General features: G+C 47.8%; 1 long non-coding RNA gene across 1 annotated transcript in view; it reads left to right on the forward strand.

The window, feature by feature from the left end:
* The first annotated feature begins 2,910 nt into the window (after positions 1-2,910).
* LOC308428214 overlaps positions 2,911-18,889 on the forward strand; it is a 44,645-nt gene continuing 28,666 nt past the window's right edge. The window contains exon 1 of the long non-coding RNA XR_013975282.1: positions 2,911-3,138. This is a non-coding gene — a long non-coding RNA (uncharacterized lncRNA). The remainder of the gene's footprint in view (positions 3,139-18,889) is intronic.

Consider the following 18,889-nt stretch of genomic DNA (forward strand, 5'->3'; position numbering starts at 1 on the left):
CAAAATAAATTATTGGCGAAGCCGAGCGTGAACAACGCAAATGCGTACAGGATTCCTAGTCTCAGGTTTTACAGCGCGAATGACCTCAGTGCGAAAGAGCCTCTGAGCAGCTGGAAGGGAATGGCTGTCTGCCGGCTAAGCCCTTAGTCAGGTGTGGGGGAGCAGAGCGAGCGCTCCAGAAACCCGTCTCCACTTTCCACTCCCCAGACTCTGCAGGTCTTTCTCACTCTTGCCCAGACCCACAGATACTGCTGCAACAAAGGTGTCACTAAACAGAATACAGTGTGCGGTGAGGATGGGGGTGGGGTGAGAGTGTAAACTGTTTCAAGTCTGTTGTTTCTCTGTGGGGTAGGAAGGCGAAGCGAGGACACATTTTAGTTCACCGGGTTGACACCAGCTGCCACTCCTGAGCGCACCAGTTGTGTTTGGCTACCTTAACCTCGTGAAGGCGCCTTGCCCTAACTGCTAAAGTTTGCAGGTCTCCAAGTCTGCCCACCCGCCCCTGCCGGAGGCCGCCTCTGTAACTGCAGTGGCTCCTATGGGGGAAGAGGGGTGCCACTAGTTTCGTGGAGTCCTTTAAACTGTATAGAACGTTGGTTGTTCGCGTGTGGTGCTCATCCAGTTTCAAGAACTCCTTGGGCCTCGAGTCCCAAGAGACTGTGCTCAGAGATCTGCCTGCCACTAGAAGCCAAGCTCGCTCCAATGTCACACTCCTTTACTTCCACTGGGCCCCAAATAGTCTCCAACTTCGAAGCCCAGACCAAAGTTTCCATGCAAGAATGATGTACTATCCATGTTCGCCTTTCCGGACTTGGGGGACCCTCGCAACCTAGGACAAATCCAGGCAACCCCTGGGTTCCCTGCAGGAACAGCTCCCCCACCCCACCCTCATCTCGGCCAGTCTTCGCGACCCTACGCTGCCCCGAGGGAAGTGGTTGACTGATGCGCCTGGAGTGGTTTCGTTTTTGCTGTCCTTCCCTCCTCTCCGAGGCCAGGAAGGCCGTGAAAGAACAGAGTGGGGGTGGAAAGTCGGTGTCTTGACACAATAGCTGAGACCCTAAGCCTTGGCCCGGGGACCGGGAAGGCAACCATGACCGCGCCTTGACAAACTCTTGCAGGGGTGGGAAGGATCAGGAGGCCCTGACTAGTTAACTAAATGCAAAGAAATGTAATTTGTAGGTATTGGTGTGACCAAAGTGTCAAAGAAACGAATTTGTTTTCCTAAGAGGCTTGTTTTCCAAATGCTGCAAAAATGAGCAGGGGAGAAAGGGAGGGTGGGTAGTTTGGGGCCTTCGGATACATCGCAGAGAGGATGGGAAAGAGTGAGCTCCCGCCCTAGACTCTGCATCCCTAGGTGAGGGCGACCAAAGACGGTCAGGCCTGCAGTTCCAAACTTTAGAAAGGAAGCGACCACTGCAAAGGTTCACTTCATATTGTCTCACTTCCTTCTTTTAGCAAACACACACAGCAAACTCGGAAGCCACGTTCTAGGCTTTGGGATCTAAAGTTTCTCCTTTAAAAAAAGAGAGGAGGGGGGTAGAGAAATAAAGAAAAAGAAAAGGGGCCTAGATCTGGAAAGGTTTTTCAACTCTAGGCAAATCTATTTCCTCCCCAACGAACAGTTGGAAAAGCTCTACCAAGTTTGGACCCACCCTCTACCCAGCTTCCAAGCCTCCACAGGGGGTAGAGGCCCGGGTTGAAGAGTGGTGGGGGTCGGGATTTGGGACCAGGGAGTTCTCCCAGAGTGTTTACTACTCTCCAGTTGCCGGGAAAGGTCCGACGCGTTTCCTGTTCTCATCCGAGCTGAGCCTGTTTTCCTGAACCAGTGAACTTGCTATATTCTGATCCTGCAAAGCACAACCGCCTTCCAAATGAGCCACTTAGGAAAGGGACCGGAAAGTACGGAAGTTAATTACGCCTAAACCAACCACTTATGTTTGGCTTTATTGTAAGGCCTTCCTTTGGTGTTTATCGCACTTTTTGTTTACCCCGAGCCCTCCGCCTAGGCTTTAGGCCAGCAGGGCGCTCAGTTTCACTTCGGCGTTCGGAGGGGCCTATCACTTCGTCCTCCGCGCTTAGAGGCAACTTCTAATGCTTTGCCCCAGTCACTTCTGTAACCGAAGAGTTAAGTCCCCAATAGTCGCGTTCCCTTGTCAAGGAGCGGGTGCGCAAATTCCCGGGTCTTCAGGCGGCTGGGAAGGCGAGGGGACGCTAGCTCGAAGGGAGCTGCACCTGCGGATCGAGAGCGTCCGCCCCGCGCTTCCCGCGCCCCGCGCTTTTGCCCGGGAGCTGCAGCGAACCACCCCCGCACCCCTCACGCCTGTTGGCCATCTCGGGGGAGCGAGGCCTAACGAGCCAACGCCCGCGGGTGCGGCCGCACGAGGGGACAGGGGGACTTGTCCAGGCCGTGGGCTCCAAAGCCAGGCCCAGACGCGCGCGCTCTCTGCAAGTAGGGCGGTGGCGCTCCTAGAGACAGGGGCTAGGGGTAAACCAGCGGGACGCTCGGGGCCACTAAGCGCAAGGCGCGGGTCTGGGGGATCCCCCGTCGAGTGGCCAGAGTGTGGGTACCCAGGTCGTGCCCTCCACCCAGGCCGGCGACCCCAGCCACAAGCTGGGGAGCGCCGCAGGGCGGAGGCCGCTGCCACGGAACCAGGCGGGCGGCGCACAGCCCGGGGGAGCTGGTTTTCCCGGGAGGGCACGTGACGGGGTTGGCAGCGCTCGGGCCCAGGCGGGGGGAGGGGGAAGTGGCGAGCAGGAGGCCCGGGGGCGGGCGGCTGGCGCGCTGTGTACTTAGGTCGTGTGCTGGGGCTTTTCTCTCCTGGGAGCGGGCCGAGGGGCGGGGGAGGGGCCACCGCTCCGCCTTCTTCTTTTCGCAATGTTGACGCAATCTATAAATAGTGGAACAAAAGGAGCAACTTCCTCGGAGCTTTGCTGAAACTGCACAAAAAATCGAGCTGGGGGGTTCCCTGGACCCCGATGTTGGGGCGGGGAGCGCGGCACCGAGGGACAGGGCGGCGCAGACCAGCCTAGGGGACACTTGGCCGAGCGCAGCCGCCGCTCCGCTCGAGCCCTGCGCTCCAGTGCCCCCACTGGCTGGAGAGCTCGCCCAGACCAGGGGTCTTCCTCCGTCGCTGACAGGTCAGTGCGCACCGCCCCTTTCCACTCTGGCTTCTTTCCTCCCTCCTCCAACCTCCACTTTTAGAAGGGAACCGTGCGGGGGGCAGGGGGGTAAGAAAATAGAACGAGGAGCAGCGACAGCCCAAAAAAAAAAAAAAAAAAAAAAAAAAAAAAAAAAGAGCTGTAACCCTGGCGAGCACGGAGAGAAGAGTGAGGGGCTCCAGAAGGTCATCTGTCTGCGCGTGGCCCCCACGGGAGACGAAGCTGGGCAGGGCTGGCGGGCAGAGCCGACCGCAGGGTGAGAGGAGGGGGCTCCCGGGAGGCCGTGCGTGTCTCTCGGTTCCCTTTGCACGCAGACCTGCAGAGTCCGCCTGGTCCACGGTGGGAGGAATGAGCGGAGAATTGTGGTCGCCGCCTCCACTGCACCCCGGAGGCCCACGCACTCTGAGCGCCTGGATTTGGGAACAGGGTTTGAGAAGGGGTACCCCGCGCTCGGGGAGTGGGGACCTGAGCTCAGGAGCCCTTTGCGTCGCCGTAGGTGGGGGCGCCTAGGCGAGGGGAGGGCGGAGCTGGCGCTGTTGACAGGGGAGCCGGGAGGGCGAAAGTTGGGCAGAGGAGGCGGGAGAGGTGGGAGTCTGGTTGGAGGAGGGGGGAAGCGCGCGCGCGCGGGATTCGGAGGGGCGTGGATCACGTGATGGGCAGCCACCCCCGCTACAGGCTGGCGGCGGGGTGACGTCACCACCCTGCCTGCAGGGGGTGGCACTTCCGTTTTCTTCCCCCCACCCCCACCCCCAAGGCTGCTGCTCCTAGGGCTCCGGCACCCTCGTGAGGGTGGGCAGTAGTCGGGGGTCATCAGGTGGTTTAGCAACAGCCGGGGGTCCGGCGGGGGCGGAGGGGTTGGTCCGAAGCTGCAGCCGGGCGGCCCCTGGACGCGCCCCATTGTGTGTGCAGTGGGCGAGGGCGGTGCCGGCCCCCCGCGGCTCCCAGCTCCGAAAGGGCGGGAGGACTCTGCTCGGTCCAGGCGGAATCTGGCCACCAGCTGGTTCCCGAGCTTCGCCATCCCAGGGACTAGGGTCTTACTCGCCTGACTAGCCCTCTGGGCGCCTGGTGGTTAGGAGCCAGTTCTATGGCTCTGCTCCACGGCCCCGCTTGATGGGCGTGTGGTCAATCTGTCACCGCTGGAGCCACTGGATTCCAGCAGCCCTTCAGAGCTATTTTGAGTAAACTCTGGGTTTTGGTGACTCAGCTCGGTGAGCGGCGCTATTTATAGGTAGATGAGTTAAGAGCAGGGAAATACGCTTCGCTGGGATGGGGCGCCCTATAGCAAAGATCTCTGTTAAGAAGCAACAATGTAAAGTCGTCAGAAAGAAAAATATGTGCTTCTTAGAATCTGTGTTGTAAGACACTAGTTCAGAAGACTCCTTAGAACAGTGAAGCGTTTTCCGGAGTAAATGGAGAATTTGGGGACTGTCCTGACCATTAATTGGCTTTTGGGTGGAGATTACTGAACCAGGAGAGGTGAAGAAACAGCGGCTCTCCCAGACACCCGCAGCATGGAATACCCATATTGGAAATGAAATAAGGGAAACTAAACGCTGACAAAGTCTCCGCACAGTATTCTGTAACAGGAAGGTGTGCGTGACGTTTATCGTCAAAAGCCTGGTTTGTTGAGATTATAAATTTCATGTTTATCACCCAATTTCTTCCAAAAAAGTACAACAAAAACACGTGCTTTTCTTCTCTGGTGTGTAAAGTTATTGCTTGTTTGGGTTTTATGATTTTAATTCCTACATTCCCACCCTCTTCCCCTGGCTCTCGCTTCAGAGATCCGAGAGGCATAGGCTGTGAAAAGATTGTGAGGTTGCCCACCGTACACAAGAGTTGAGTGAGCTCTTAGCCTCCACCGCTTCACACAGATGGTGTCACCCGCGAGTCTCTTGAAAGAAATATGGTGACTTCCTGGGTGGTTAGGTTGGCTAAGAATAAAACCGAGTGTCCACAAGGGAACAGAGTGCACACTGGGGCCTGCTGGGTAAGTGTGGGGGCGGTGCAGGGTGGGTCTTGAAAGGTAAGAAGGAAGCTGGACAGATGGTCAGGGCCTTCATTACTCCTCATAAACCGTGCTGAGAAATTCGTATTTGTACCTGAATGGAAGTTTTTATTTTTGTTTTTTTAGCCTTTTAGGAAAAATATGTATGTTTTTTTTTTGGGGGGGGGGCAATGGGTGTGTTTTGTTTGTTTTGTTTTTTTCTCCTACAAGTCAACAGAAAATTTAGCACGGAATTTCCAAGGGTTCTTGTGATATCTGCTCAAAACCTGTGAGAAAGGGAAGGCCTCCAGAAGATGTTTGGTGGGAGTAACAGTTGGTCACATATGCCTTGTCAGGATCCTGGAGACTTAAAAGATGGAATGTAAAAGAATTGTGAGCTAAGATAGAAACTGTTAGAACCACTGCCATGTACCCAGACACAGAGGGCTGGAGAGAAGACTCCAAGAGAAGCCATTAGCTGTTTGAAGTCCGGGGATGCGCAGCCCTGCCTCTGGGTAAGTGCGATAGTATGGAGGACCAGGAGAAGAAATCTTTACACCATCGGGACCTTTCCCAGGGAGGTTGGTGTGAAGCCTGATCTATGTGGTCACTGAGATATAAGTGGTAGCTCAAGCCATGTGGGAGGGCTAAGAGGACCAGGGGGCTGTCTAGTTAGCTAGGAGGAACGCACACTTAGGGCAAGTCTGGAGCAGGAGAAGGCTTTAAAAGCTAAGACTGAGTGAAAACGATGGTGTCCTTAGTGTGTGGCTGTGGTCCTGTCGGCCTTCAGTCCTGCTACCTGAGAATAGAGAGAAGCTGCTACTTCCCTCATAAGACCAAAAAGAGCTAGGCATGGTGCTGAGTGCCTGTAATCCACTTGGGAGGCTGAGGCAGGAGGACTACTGTGAATTCAAGATCAGCATGTGGTAGAGAATGTGACTGTCTCAAAAACAGTAGGACTGAAAAGACTGGGAAAGAAAGCTGATGTACCGTCCCCCCCCAACACCGTTTCCAGAGCAAACGCTACTAGTCAACAGTTACCTGGTAAATGGGGAGAAGTAACACTTTTGTCAAGGTAAATAAAATGTTCTTTAAAACCTGGCATCTTTTGCAATTTGCAAAAGCTTCTGTTATTTATGTATCTTTGGTGTTAGATTAAATATGCTTCTTTTTAGAGATAAAAATAGTGGTTGGGCTATTTTAATAATTCGTATCCTCCTAAAGGCAATTCAAAAACACTTTTGTAGATGCATAATTATATTTACAAGTCAAAAGCACTGTACACTCATACTATACACATTTTAAAATAAGTACATCCCAGGGCTGGCGAGATGGCTGTTAAGAGCATGTACAATTCTTCTGAAGTCTGGAGTTTGCTTCTCAGCACCCATGGTGGGAAACTTGCGTGTGACTCCGGTCCTAGGAACATGTGGTACCTCTGTGGCACTTGAAAGCACATATGCATACGTGCACACACACATATACATATAATTAAAAATAACAAAAATAGATCTTTAAAAACTAAGAACATCCACATAGTGAGAAAATATGTAGTTATGAGTCCTTTGTAGATCACTTAGTGGTTTTTTTTGTTTTTTGTTTTGTTTTGTTTTCTTTTTTGAAGTAGCTTCTTAAAAACTCCTTTTTAAAGTTTCTTATACAGGAGTGATTTTTTTAATGGACACCGAATTCACATTACATTAACATACTTTGTTATCGGCCCCAAACCCTTCGACTTTCTGTGATGTCACAGCTGCCATGGAGGCAGCCCAGAGGAGCTTAAGTAAACACTTTGGATGACATAATGCAGTCCTGAAGGAGGAACAGTCTCAACCAAACTACCATAAAGATTTTCAAATGCTATTTTTCCATATGCCAGAATGCTTGTGGCCCTGGAGTGGTGGCTGTTCTTGGTTGTCAACTTAACTACAACTGGAGTTAATAAACCCAAATGGCTGGGCACACTGGTGAAGGATTTTTTTTTCTTAATTAAATCATTTGAAGTGAGAAGACCCACTTCTGATCCGGATCTTTGAGATAGGAGGATATACATCTAATCCAGATATTTTGAGGTGGGAAGATGTACCTTTAGTCTGGGCCATGCCTTCTACTGGCAGCCTATAAAAAGGACATGGAAAAAGGAAGCTTGCCCTTGCTCTCCTAACGAGTCCATTCCTTCACTGGCATTAGACCAGCTGAAACATTGAGCCTTGTGGCCTGAACACCCACTGGATTTGTGGACCCTCCACTGGTAAACAGCCATTGTTGGCCTAGCTGGACACAACCTGTACGCCATTCTGTGCATCTATGGTTTCATTCTGAAGTTCTCTTCCTCTAGAAAACCTTGACTAATTGCAGAGTTTTGGTGCCAGAAGGGATTCTAGAACACCAGAAGTATACAGATGAATGTTTTAAGTATCTGGATTAGGATTTTCAGTTCGCCAACAAATTACTGAAGCCTCTCCTGGAAACTCAGTACTGAAAGCCTGTGGTGTGAAGTATTTTACAAACTTAAGGAGACAAATGTATTCATTTATTCTGATTCACCAATTGTGAGAGGCAACAGATTTGGTGAGTCTGTACATAAAACTTTTGACAGTTTGTGGAAAAATAAGGAAAGATGATGGTGCTGGTTGATTGCTCCTACCATATCTAGATAAACTGACCAAAAAAAAAAAAAAAAAAAAAAAAATGAACTCTGTGATTAAAAACAGAAGAAGAAATTAACCAACTTCTATTGTTTTGGAATATATTTAAGGACAGTGACCGTAGTGATAAAATGGCCAGCTCCATGTGCACAGAAGCAGTCTAAAGGTTTATAAGTGTACCCTGGAAGTGAATCTGCTCTCCAGTAAGTGTGCCCCGGAAGTGAATCCCCTCTCCAGCAGCCATTACAGCTCACATTATAGAAAACCAAACCGAATTACACTGAAAATTCAAGTCATAGCATTTGGAGGAGATCAACTGTTTACAGGAAGAGCATTCGTCGGGAAATTACAGAATCCTGTAACTTGGGATGGATCTCTGAACCCTGAGATTCTCAAGGGTCTTAGCCTGGGAAGGTAGTCTACAACCTCAGCAGATGTGCTTCCACCCCAGCCCCTGAAATACGGACTCTTCTGCCTTTGACTAGGGAAATTAATCCTTCATTGTCTGCTAAGCCAGCAGTGAGTTTCTCTGAAAAAGAATATGGCAGACAAGATACTGCTGCTCCCCCTCAGTACCCACAGTAGTTGCCTCTAGACCCATAACCAGTTAAGGCCCCCAGAGAGGAGCTAGAAAGTGCACGAGGAGGTACGATACACTACTAACACACTTGGTGAGTGTTCATTCGTCAGGCAGAAACCTGGGGAATATGTATGGGAATGGATTTTTAAGGCTGTGGGATAATTGTGGAAAGAACATAAAACTGGACTTGTAGTTAATATGGGCCCAGTGAGTTTAATTCTAGTTTAATATGGAAGCAAGCCAGTAAGCAGCACCCTTCCTCTACCCATGCATCAGCTCCTGCCTCCACATTCCTACCCAATCTGAGTTCCTGTCCCAACTGGTGTGGAAGTGTAAGCCAAGTAAACCCCTCCCAACTTGCTTTTGGTCATGGTGTTTTATCAAAGCAATAGTGACTCTAACAGGACACCTGGCTACAGAATGTGACAGCACATTAGCAATAACACAAAAGGAACTGGAAGTGGAGTTGTCTTGATGTCTCAGATCCAGTAAGAACTGAGGAAGTTATTTTAAACTAGCTACCTAACAAGTGTTTTCTTTTTTTCTTTTTTCTTTTTTTAAAGCTTATAAACTGGCACTTAAAAATGTAGCTGCCTTTAATCCCATCACTTGGGAGGCAGAAACAAGTTCAAATCTACAAATCAAGTTCCAGGACAACCAGGGTTACACAGAGAAGACCTGTCTCAATAAAGCAAAAACAAAAACAAGAGAGAGAATATAACACTATCCTACAGTAAAACTGGCTTGCTAAGGGTTCAAATACAAGCCATGATATTACTGTCTTAGTTACTTTTCTATTGCTGTGTTAAAGCACCATGAACAAGGCAAAGTCGTTATGTGTGACTTATAATTTCAAAGAGTTAGCCTTCGTGACCGTCATGGCAGGGAGCATGGCAGTAGACAATCAGACATGGTGCTGGAGCAGTAACGGAACTCATTATTGAGACATAATCAGGAGACGAGGAGGGAGACTGAGGGACTGACTAACAGACAGAGACACACTGGGAAAAGCATTGGCTTTTGAAACCTCAAAGCCCACCCCCACAGATACACCTCCTCCAACAAGGCCACACCTTCCAATCCTTCCCAAAAAGTTCCACCAACTGGGAATCAAGCATTCAGATATATAAGCCTCAAATCACATGTATAAGCTAATAACAACAATGTTGTAGCTAGTGATAATTAAAAGTAAGTATGGCCTAACTGTTCATTTGAATAGAATAATTCAAACTCCTTGTGCTATTTTTCTTTACCTTTCTATAGTAAAGAAATGCCTTTCTATGGGTTCAAAATACAATTTGGAGTGTTTGTGGTGTATGCTCCCATGCATGTGCTTGTAGAACTTAGAAGAAAGGGTTTGGGTGTCTTATTTTGCTCTTTCCTTTGGTTTTTAAGACAGTCTCTCACTGAACCTGAAGCTTGCTATTTTGACAAAATTGGCTGACCAGCAAATTCCAGGATCTGCTTGTTTCCAACTACCAACACAGGAGTTAGAGCTGGTGTGGGATATGGTCATGCCAAGTTTTATATGGTTCTAGAGAGTCAGACTCCAGGCCCTTTTGCTTGGATAGCAAATGTTTTTGCTTGCTGAGTCATCTCCCCAGTCCCTGTGGTTTATTTTCTAAAAGGAATTTTCAAAGTCAACTAAAATATATGTGAGCAAGTCCTTATGTTAACCATAAACCTTGATGTGTCCATTATAAATATGACCAAAAATTCATGGGTGGAGTTTGAAGAGAAATTTCTGAACATTTAGAAAAATATTTCTGTGCCAAAAATGACCTTAGTTGCTAAAGTAAAAAAAAATTGCTATTATCTGCCTATTACAAGATTTAGACTCACCTCCATGAAAAGTATGATTCCGAGATGTTTTAGTTCTTTTCGGTTTTTTTTTTTTTTTTAAGTTCTTTTTTGTAATCTTAATTTCATTATCATGTGGCTTTGATCTATGTTCAGATCTATTTTTGCCATGTATATAATATATCAAATATATAATATAATGTATATATGATATATTCATATATCTTTGCCTTTTGCATTTTTATGACATTATTTGTGTGTGTGTGTGTGTGCCCGCGTGCATGTGTTCCTGTGTGCTGTGGTACACATGTGGAGGTCAGAGGACAGCTTGCAGGAGTCTGTTCCCATCCTTCCATTCTGTGGATCCTGTGGCTCAGACGTAAACATCAGACTTGGCAGCAATCACTCAGCAACCACTGAACCATCTTCTTGGCTACTGTCTCCATTAACTCCTGGGTGGCAGTCACTTAGTTGGGATAGTTTAAGGTTCTGCTGCCTTTGATGAAAACTGCAGGGGTTTTTATTTTCTGAGGAACCATTGCTTAGAGGAAGAGTAAAGTCAGCTCGATGCCCTTCTTTTCACACCTGACTATCCACAGCGAGGTACGAGGTACGGGAGCTCCGGCCTCTCATCCCAGATCTCGCGACGTGCAGGCTTAGGCCTCAAAATTGAAGATTTGCCCACTTTTAAAAGCATTTTCCGCAGATACAGTTTGTTCACTAGTTTTGGGACACGCTCTTCTGTTACACCATTAAGTGCAGTGTATTACACTCGCGTTTTGTACTAGATGAGTATGTACAGCGTCTTCTTACTTGGACTGTGTCCCCTTCGCAGTTACTTTGGTCTGTTTTCCCCAGTACTTGCTCCAGCCTCTCCAGTTCCTTAACTCCGAGCCAGGGACCTTTGCCTCTATAAAGTTCATGTTATATGGCAGCGAAGGAACAGATTAGTGTGGCAGGGAGTGAGGCTGAGACGATCCCAGATCGGAAACTAGAAATCTACTTCCGGTAGATCTCAACCTGTGGGCCCAACCCCCAGGGGTCACACATCAGTTATCCTGCGTTATCACATACTTAGATTACAGTTCATAACAATAGCAAAATTAGTTATGAAGTAGCCGTGAAAATCGTTTTATGGCTGGGGGTCACCAACAGAGGAACTGAACTAAAGGGTCGCAGCGTTAGGAAGGCTGAGTGCCACTGCTTTAGATGGAGTTGTTAGAAGGCTGAAGGTCCGACTTTGAGAAGAGAACTGAATAGAGAGAGGACCTGAACTTGGCAAAGACCCAGGCAACTTAGATACAGAGAACAGTGTCTGCAAAGGCCCTGCGGGAGGCAGGCAGGAGGACCAGGCTGAGCGTCTTGCTCAGTGATAGTGTTTGTGAGCCGTGTGTAAGGTTCAGTCCTCATAACAGTAATGGTAAATTTGGAAGCCAGATGAGTTACACAGGAAAAGATGGGAGATTGAAGACGGGTTTAATCACAAAAACTGTAGGCCATAGAAAATTGAATTCTGTTCTAAATGTGGCTGCTTCTGAATAAGACATCCACAGAGCCGAAGAGTCGTGTGTTGCCTGGCGTGGGGCACACACCGTTAGTGCCAGCACTCAGAAGGCAGGACGTAGGCAGGACAGTCTCCATGAGTCTGTGTGGGACCGTGTTCGCCCTCGTACACGCTCCTGGGGGAGGTGAGACAGGAGTTTGACTGGGCTATTCCAGCACCACCAATGTGAGGCCTCAGGGAACCACCAACACACTGCTCGGGGTGGGAAAGCACAGTGGGCTGGTGTGTTCCCTGACCCCTGACCCCCGTTGCCGCTGGGGGCTGCACAGAGGAGTCAGGAACAAAGTGTCAGGTTGAGGGCCCTGGACTGGGGCAGGAAGCTCCTCCTTAGCTCTGTGGTGATTGTCCTCAGGAAGGTCTTCTCTGTGCTCTCCCCAGGCAGTGATAGATAATAGTCCTTGGTTCCAAACTGTTTACTGTTGTTCATCGTGGAAAATGGACCAACATCTCAGGGTGGACCTGAGGTCAGATCCTTTTACAGGGCCTCTCTCTAGATACCTCAATTACATGGACAACTCTGTTCTATGCCTCTATGTTGTTTGTTTTGTTGTTGTTGTTGTGGGAAGTGTGGCAGGTCAGGAATTTGGCAGAGAGCAGGGAGGCGTACTCAGGTATGTATGCTGACTTTCTGGGGACTCAGACCCCACTCTATCTTACCATACTTCCTGGTATGATCCACCATCCCCCAAGCCTGAGGCCAGTCTGCCTACAGTGAGTTCTAGGCCAGCCAGGACCGCATAGTGAGACCGTCTCCGGGCAGAGAGACAGAGGAAGAAGCATTTAGTCAAACAGTGTAAGACTGAAAAAGGAAATCATTACCAAAATAAAGGAACAACCCATGTTCACAGTTACTGCCCTCTTGCTTCTGGGTAGGCAAAGAGAACTGGGGAGTTGCAGGGGGCAGCGCTGGCCCTTTGCCCTGTGGCTGAGAGGCCAGCTGAGGAGATACTGGAGTAATGTTTACAGGTTCCTTCCCCTCTCCTGGACTCTAACTTCTCCTCTCCCCATTCTTCACCGATGGGCCACAAAAGGAATTCAGTCGGAAACGTGACAGTAGATTTGTGTCAGGGCACCAAGCACAGGGACACAGAGACAGAGCTAAGAGGGCTGTTGCTGGGAGGCAGCAGTAAAGGAAAGAAAGAGGAGGAGTTAATGTCTCAAGTTTGTGTGTAACCTCGCACTGGACTGAAATTGTGCAACTTACCGACATCTGACAAGATACAGAGAAAAGCAAACTTGAAGAAACGAGATGTGGTTTAAATGTGCTCGTTCATGTGAGTTGCTGGCCATGCCGATGAATCAGAACCCCGAGCTCAACAGAAGCATCTGGGACAGAACACAAGTCCGAAAACGCCTAAGAACATACGTGTCACAAAATGTAAACACAGCAAACGTAGGTGAGGTGACTTTGGGTGGAAATGAATCCCCACAAACAAGAAATAAAAAGATAGAATCATATGCCTGGGGGCTCCCACGCATTAATGTAGAAGAAATTGTCTAGAAAAGAGTTTGGCTCACATCTCAAACTGCAGGCACTAGGGAGGGAACTTGAAAGCCCAGCCCCGGTGATAAGTCTCCAGTAAGGCCACACCTCTGAGTCTGTTCAGCCGGTTCCACCCTGGGGACCATGGATGTGCCTGTGGGAGCTGTTCTTACTCAAGCCACCCCCTTCAACTCCCTGTCCCCAGAGGTCCATGGCCATGTCATAATGGGAACTTAGTCCCGTTTCTTTAAAGATCCCATAGCTTTTCAGTGACAGTCTTAACACTGTTCAAACCGTTTGAAAGTATAAAGCCCAGTGTCTGAGACTCAAGACAACCTCTTACTTGCATCCCCCATTAAAAGTAAACCGCATACTTACAACGTATGGTGGCACAGAATGTATATTACCATTCCAAAAGGAAAGAACCTGAGGGTAGTGAGGAAACGCTGAACCAGCAAGGGACCGAAACCCTGCAGAGCAAACTCTAAATTTGGTAGCTCCATGTCCCGTGTTAAAAGAATCAGATGACTCTACCCACCCCCCAGCTTTGCTGCCTGTAATATACCCTCTCCCCGTTTTCCTCTCTCTTACCCTCCGTTCTTGGACTGGTCCCATTCCTTATGTGAAGCTCTCCTTGGCTTAACTATATTACACTTCATTTTCTTTTTTCTGGTTGTTGTCTATATAGGAATGAATGTGAGGCAAGAGGGGTATGCTCGGTCCCTAAGCTGCTTACCCTGAAAGCATGGAGACTTAACTTCAATCCCAGAACCCATATTAAGAAGGGCTGGGCATATTTGCACATGCCTCTAACCCCAATGCTGGAGGAGTGGAGACTCGCGAATACTGGCGCTTGCTAGCAGCAAAAGTCTAAGTTGGTAGGCTCCAAATTTGATCAGAGACCTTGTCTTAAGAAGAAAAAAGAAAGGAAGGAAGGAAGAAGAGGAGAATAAGGTGAAAGGCGATGGGAAGACAGTGTCAGCCTCTGGTCCCCATACTCACAGCTTGTGAGATGTCACACAATAAACCAGTATAAAAGGCATATGGCAGATGAGGTCCTAGCGCTGTTCTGTTATTACAGTGGCTACCATTTACAAGATACGAACCAGGCAGACACTAGCATAAATCAGTTAGACTAACAACCCATAAGGTAAGTATTCTCAGAAGTCATTTCCACAAGAAACCCCTGTTTTACTGGTGACATCAGATCACAGAATCTTACCTGAAGGCCACATTTAGCCAAAACAAAGGAAGGTAGCAAGAAACGTTCTTGGGTCTGGAGAAGTACCTCAGCAGTTCAGAGTACTATTGCTCTTGTAGAGGCCCAGGTTTAGTTCCCAGAAACCAAAAGAGAGCTTACACTGTCTGTAAGTTAGTAACGTAACACATGGCACGTTAATATCCAATCAGGCAAAACACAAATCTAAAAAAACATAAACAAAAGAAAATTTATAAAGAACAATCTTTCATTCTGTTTTTTACTGAAAATTAACATGTAAGAGACTCTTCTTGGGCTGGCCAGATGGCTCATGGGTAGGTTAACAGTGCTCATCTCGAAAACCGGTAGTCGACAAAGTCTCTGGAACTCACGATGGAAGGAGAACACCAACTCTCAATAACCGTGCTCTGACTTCCATGCCTAGCATGTGCTAGTGCATACTTCCTCTCAGAGGCATGTGCTAGTGCATACTTCCTCTCAGAGGCATGTGCTAGTGCATACTTCCTCTCAGAGGCGTGTGCTAGTGCATACGTCCTCTTGGACATGTTTCTAAGTCTTGAAGTTGCTCCAGGCAGCTCTCCAGGGTCAGTTTGGAGTCTGAAGGAATATAGGAGTTAGAAATGACTTTCAGCACAGTATGGCTTGCGCCAAGGCATCACAGTCAAATATGATAACGTGCTAGTTAAAAATGGGAAGAGTGGGGCTATGCAACCCAGCTTGTTAGAACAGCTGAGAAAAGTACCCTTATAGCTGAGGATAATATTGCTTTAATTTACCTTGCTAGCTATTTGGAGAAGAGGGAGCTCTTAACACACTTGTTACAGACACAAAACCAGTGATGGTTGCATCTTAAACAAATCCAAGAAAAAAGGCCTGGCCATTCCATTTTCTTAGAAGTTTCTTAAGATTTGATTTTGTTTCTAAAAGACATTTTATGTTTTTTAACTATGTTTGTCTCACTGTATGTGTGAGTGTATTCGGGTGTCTGTGGAGGCCAGAAGGCGTCAGATCCCCTGAAACAAGAATTACAGACAGTCGTGTGGTCAGTGTGGGTGCTGGGTACAGAGGTCCCGTCCTCCGGAAGAGCGGTGAGCACTGAGCCACCTCTGCAGCCTTCCTCTTGGGGTTTCTAGTGAATACCGTGTCACCGTTCTGTGACTACAAACACACAAAGTGCCATTACACTTCTTAGTGCTCATCCACAGTAAAACCCATGAGTAGCGGGACTCAGTTTGGCTATACCATATCACACTCCCGGGAGGAGTGTTCACACACACACACACACACACACACACACACACACATAGTCTCTCAACTAAAATATATTCACGTATGTTATAATGTAAACACTACCCACTAAAATTGTGCGCTATAGGTACATTGAAGGTAGACTAATTGCATAATCAACTCAAAAATAAGTAATGATGCAGATTTGCGTGTTCCTGAAGTAACTGCGTAGTTCAGAAGGGGTTTGGGGGGCATTTCTTCGCACAAGCTTTTAGACCTGAATGCTCCAAGATTTCTTTGAGATCTGCTCTAGACTGTTGAGGGGAGAGGTTTGGTGGGCTTTTCGTTGTTTTTTGGGGGTGGGGCAGGGTTTCATGTATCCCTGGCCGGCCTAGAATTTGATATTTAACTAAAGGTGATCTGTAACTCCCTGAGTTCCTGGACGACAGGTGTCAGGGATTAAGCCAAGGCTTTGGGTATGCAACTGCTGTACCTACTAAGCTCTGCCCCACCCCCAGCCCACAAAGAGTTTTAGGGAAGCATCTCACATAACGGACACCATTCTTGTTACTCTGGCATGCTTTAGTCAGATAATGACTGTAGCTAACAGGACAATAGCATTTGAAGTTCCTCTGATACGGCAAAAAGTGAGAACACGCAGTGATCACTACCACCACCACTGTGTACAAATTCACAAGTGGGAAGGGGCTAGTGAGTTCTCAAGCTCAGTTTTTATCAGTGCTGTGCGGCCGGAGTCTGCTGTGCAGATGTCAGTAGAGCAAAAGATCTAAAGCTGAGGTTTTATACCCCATGGTTTCGTGTTAGTGTGTTAGTTCCAGTTTCATGCGCTCTGGGACAGACGTGGCGTGAAGATCGTGCTCTCTGACAGCCTGTCTCACTGGGGAAACCTGAAGCACTGTAAGAGGAAAGGACTGGCGGCCTCTGCAAATCACTAGAGAGGCCTTGGCAGACACTAATGCACTAGCCTTGGCAGACACCAATGCACTAGCCTTGGCAGACACTAATGCACTAACCTTAGCAGTCACTAATGCACTAACCTTGGCAGTCACTAATGCACTAGCCTTGGCAGACACTAATGCACTAGCCTTGGCAGACACTAATGCACTAGCCTTGGCAGACACCAATGCACTAGCCTTGGTAGTCACTAATGCACTAGCCTTGGCAGTCACCAATGCACTAGCCTTGGCAGACACTAATGCACTAGCCTTGGTAGTCACTAATGCACTAGCCTTGGCAGACACTAATGCACTAGCCTTGGTAGTCACTAATGCATTAGCCTTGGCAGTCACTAATGCACTAGCCTTGGTAGTCACTAATGCACTAGCCTTGGCAGACACTAATGCACTAGCCTTGGCAGACACTAATGCACTAGCCTTAGTAGTCACTAATGCACTAGCCTTGGCAGTCACTAATGCACTAGCCTTGGTAGTCACTAATGCACTAGCCTTGGCAGACACTAATGCACTAGCCTTAGCAGACACTAATGCACTAGCCTTGGCAGACACTGCGTGGGGGTGGAGAGGGGGCCACTGGATGTGAAAAAGGATTCTAGAAAACATAGTTATACATTTACAGCCGTGTTCTCACATCTCAGTCATCCTCTCACTGGGTCCTATCACTTCAGTTCCTTCATACGGCAATAAGGACTAGTTTAAGGACTGTAGAGACCCAGGGTACTTGTCTGAAAAGAAGTAGAGACTTTCTTAAAGCACATTATTCATATTAACTGTGGAACGTGATTCCCATAAAAGGTCTCTATGAAAATGCCAAGACTCAAACAGCTTGTGTATAGTTTTTGTGTTACTTCATTACTGAAAAAAATCTTACCAACATATAACTGCTTTTATAACATTATATGCTGTTTCTTAGGAAACTTCCTTGGTTTTAAGCTGAACGTTGAAGAATTTATTAAAATCATCCATTATATGAATAATATAGAAAAAATACATAGTTTTTGTATCTAAGTTCTCTTGAAAGAGCGTAGATTCAGAATATGACTGTCTACTGAGTGTCTACTTCTCTTCTTCCTCCTTCCTCCACGTTGCTCCTCCTCCTCCTCTTTTTAGACAGAATCTCACATAGCACAGCCAGGCCTAAAACTCCCCATGCAGGCCGGGCTGGGTGTGAGCGTCTTCGTGCCGTGCGCCGGGTGCTGAGATGACCAGCACACCATCGTGCCAGTGTCCAGGTTTTTGCTGCACACTGGAGCACACAGCAGGTATGTGCTTCAAGCATTGCCTTTTGCACATGTAACTATGTAGAATGGCCAGGTGTACACAAAAAGCACACATAAAATGAAGTAAAAACCACTAAGTAGTTGCTAAGAATGTGTAATATGAGGTGATTGAAAACTGAAATTTACAGAATAGGGAGATGTGGGAACAAGAAAGGGCTTTTAAAAACAAGGTCTCACCATATAGACAGAGGCGGAGTACAGACCCCATAGCCTTCCTGCTTTAGCCTTCTATGGGTACACCGCCACACCCAATTCGGGCAAATCTTACATGTGCAAGAGAGTGTAAGTGTGTGTGTGATTTTAAAGCAGTAATGGACTTGGATTACCAGAGAAAATAACTAATCAGATTTATGGACTGTGTGCTTAGTATAGTGTCAACACACTAAAAAAAAAATCAATGAACAGAACTGCCCAGGAGGAAGGGCGGTATTTCCCAAGCATTTTGATAGGCAGTTTGGTCGGGCAGGGATAGTTTCCATCCGTAACCCCAACACTCAGACTAAAGCAGGAGGAACAAGAGTTGGAGGCTAGCCCTGGCTAGAATGAGTTGGAGGCCAGCTGGCTGTGTGCTGGGAAGTAGAGGAGGAGATGGGAAGGGAAATGGACTCATTAAGAGGCCTTCGGTGTGGGGAAAGGTGTTTGGTAAATCAGGCTAAGCTGCTGGCTACTGCAGTATGGTTTTCTTCTCTTGTGGGCCTTTCCTTACCCTAGGAACTAAAAACTCACTTAATACAAAATACACACCACCCACATCAAGAACCCCAGCTGAGGTATGAGGTAAGCAAAAGCTTTGCTCTTCTATCTGTCATCCCAGTGGCTAAAGGTTCACCGTGAATGAGCACAGTAGGGTCAGCCTTGGGTTCAGTGTGTCTTTGTCTTGAGGTCCTGGTCTCGGCTTTCTTTTCTGGAGGGACCATTAAAGGAAAGAGAGATTATCATATTTGAATTCACTCTCCCCAGGGAAT

Source organism: Micromys minutus, assembly GCF_963924665.1.
Source record: "Micromys minutus genome assembly, chromosome: 12".
NCBI classification, from domain to species: Eukaryota; Metazoa; Chordata; class Mammalia; order Rodentia; family Muridae; genus Micromys; species Micromys minutus.